Source organism: Schistocerca gregaria, chromosome 9 (assembly GCF_023897955.1).
Source record: "Schistocerca gregaria isolate iqSchGreg1 chromosome 9, iqSchGreg1.2, whole genome shotgun sequence".
Taxonomy (NCBI): Eukaryota; Metazoa; Arthropoda; class Insecta; order Orthoptera; family Acrididae; genus Schistocerca; species Schistocerca gregaria.
The window spans coordinates 136,444,360-136,447,240 of NC_064928.1; the positions used below are offsets into that span (position 1 = coordinate 136,444,360).

Sequence of the window (2,881 nt, forward strand, 5' to 3'; positions counted from 1 at the left end):
TCCTGACGTTACGATTTATTTCCTTTCAAATCTTTCAATTGTTTCTCTTCGCCAGGAATGCTCACTACGATGTCAGTCATATGGGAGCCTGTCCGATGGTCCGATGCCGCTATGTTTGTACGCTTCTCCTGTGTCATTTATTGAAAATGAAATTTAAAACTTCTGTTTTCGTTTTCCTGCCCTCGACATCCGCACCAGACTGGACAACACGGGACTATATGGAAACATTGGCCACCTCAGCGATTCTCCGGTTCTCTACCTGAGCTTTTCATAAGGTGTAACGATGGGAGTAATTTGTTTTTATTGAGACGCCTGGCAGCGTACCAGCCAAGCAAACTGCAGCGTCATAACCAGAGTCTGTGGTACTGAAGTTCAAATAATGTGCTGTTCGCATACAGAAAATTTTGTAATTGATGATGGTGGATAAACCACTGCAACTGGAAATATGTAAATAAAATTAATTTGCAGTCACGATGGAAAATGTTCATGTTACTAATGATATTTTAGGACTATACGGTTTCAAGCTCGCTCGCTAGCGTCAGTTTCCTAAAGCACTTCGATGCAAATCTCATAAAATACTAAAAAAGCTGAAAATTACAATATTTACTACGGCTGTTAAGTATGAAGAATTTCCTAGTTGCAGACATAGCTGTCGATTGGCAGAGTACGAAGTGTGGGGGTATAGTAACTGTGAAGTCGTCAGCTCGAACCTTTTTGGTTGCAACATTCTTCTGTACTTTTATTCCTTATTTATCGTCAATCGAAAATGTCAGGTAAAATTACTGAATTGTAATCTACACGTATTAATATACGTAACGTCTTTGTATGTTTAATTACCACAACCATTAAAATATGAACAGCCCTCGGCCTTGCTGCAGTGGTAACACCGGTTCCCGCCAGATCACAGAAGTTAAGCGCTGTCGGGCTGGGCTAGCGCTTGGGTAGGTGACCATCTGGTTTGCCGAGTGCTGTTGGCAAGCGGGGTGCACTCAGCCCTTGTGAGGCAAACTGAGGAGGTACTTGATTGAGTAGTAGCGGCTCCAGTCTCGTAAACAGACATACGGCCGGGAGAGCAGTGTGCTGACCTCGTGCCCCTCCATATCTGTATTCAGTGACGTCTATGGGCTCAGGAAAACACGGCGGGCCGGTCGGTATCGTTGGGCGTTCCAAGGCCTGTTGGGATGGAGTGGACATGTTGGGAATGTGGGTCTCACGGGGAGCGTGCAAGGGATAAGGCTCTGGAGTCGCGATATCCTCTGTGCCCTCGGTGGCTCAGATGGGTAGAGCATCTGCCATGTAAGTAGGAGATCCCGGGTTCGAGTCCCGGTCGGGGCACACATTTTCAACATGTCCCTAATAACGTACATTCTCATTAAATTAACATTTGGAACAAAAACACGAAACATCAACTCGAAAATTAAATGCTTCCTAAATCTTAGAGACTCTACAGTACGAACGTCGTGCATATCTTTCTAATTTGGCATGCCTATCAAATTTGTTTTCTTTGTAGTTACTCATTACAAATAAAAATGTTATTTTTATTAAAAATTGTGATGTATTAAGTAAAATTCTATTTGTTTGTAAATATCGTACTAGAAACTACAAGAAAAGTTAAGTTGCTACCAACTATTTTCGAAGTCATCAGCTTCACTATTATTGAACTTTTACTCAACGGGTCAGTTACCAGCATGTGTGTATTGAGCTTGAAATCTGCTCATTTTCAGAGGTGATTTTTTTGTAAGTATATTTAAAAACTGCTTCATACTGTGTTAGGAAATGGATGTTGCGCCCCCACCTCCAAAAGCTGCAAGTATTAAAAATAATCGAAGATGGCCACATTGTATGGTCCACTAATGACTGCTGGCTAACACCCGTAACACCAATGTCATTGAGGCTAAGAATACCAAGAGTATGATGGGCAAACATCTTTTACGCGCACTACGAATGTAGTAGTGTGGACATGTTGGGAATGTGGGTGTCACGGGGAGCGTGCAAGGGATAAGGCTCTGCAGTCGCGATATCCTCTGTGCCCTCGGTGGCTCAGATGGGTAGAGCGTCTGCCATGTAAGCAGGAGATCCCGGGTTCGAGTCCCGGTCGGGGCACACATTTTCAACATGTCCCTAATGACGTACATCAACGCCTGTTTGCAGCTAGGGTGCCATTTAATTATCATTTCAGGTCTATGTTCTGGCTGATCAGTGACCGTATCTATTGTGGAAAAAAAGTGATAGCAATAACATTGCAAAAATATAGTGTAATAGTGTAGCATTTAGGTGAACAAATTCTTTTCTGTAACATGTTCCCTTTCTTTGCTTTAGTCACATGGAGTACGACTCCCCATGTTAATTGGCCCCTCAGTCGCCGGTCACGAGGCCTCGCGTCCTTTGCAGTCGCCAGCAGCATCTCGCCTCTCGGCAGCTCCGCAGCTGTGACCCCGGCCGATGCGCTGTTGCCAGACGTCGCACCACTGGCAACAGGTGGCCGTAGCGACGGTGCTGCCGCCGCGACCCCACACTCTGATCGATGCTCCGCAGGCAGCCGGCTGGCAGGCGCATCCGGTGGAAGAGTGCCGTGCTACCTGACGATGTGCAAGGTCGCCGAAACGCCGCCGTCTTTGTTTCCAGATCTCCCACCTCCTACTTACTGTATCTTCGTGAGAGCTAGAACTATAAAAATATATTTAAAAAATAGTTTCTCTGGGTCCCGAGTACTGTGACTATTTTGATAAGGCCTGTATCAAATTTGTCTCTATGTCAGTATCTCATTCCTGGAGTAGCACTTGTGCCCAACATTCTCAGTTAGACTTACAGTTTCTACCATCTGCAGTTGTCTCAAGTACCAAAGATGTTATCCCATGATGATGTAACACATGCCCTATCA

At 44.8% G+C, this 2,881-nt stretch overlaps 2 non-coding genes across 2 annotated transcripts; both read left to right on the top strand.

Moving 5' to 3' along the window:
* Positions 1–1,260: 1,260 nt before the first annotated feature.
* Trnat-ugu (transfer RNA threonine (anticodon UGU)) lies at positions 1,261–1,335 on the top strand. Its single transcript has one exon. It is a non-coding gene; the product is annotated as a tRNA-Thr (tRNA).
* A 693-nt stretch (positions 1,336–2,028) lies between these two features.
* Positions 2,029–2,103, top strand: Trnat-ugu (transfer RNA threonine (anticodon UGU)). Its single transcript has one exon. It is a non-coding gene; the product is annotated as a tRNA-Thr (tRNA).
* Positions 2,104–2,881: the final 778 nt, after the last annotated feature.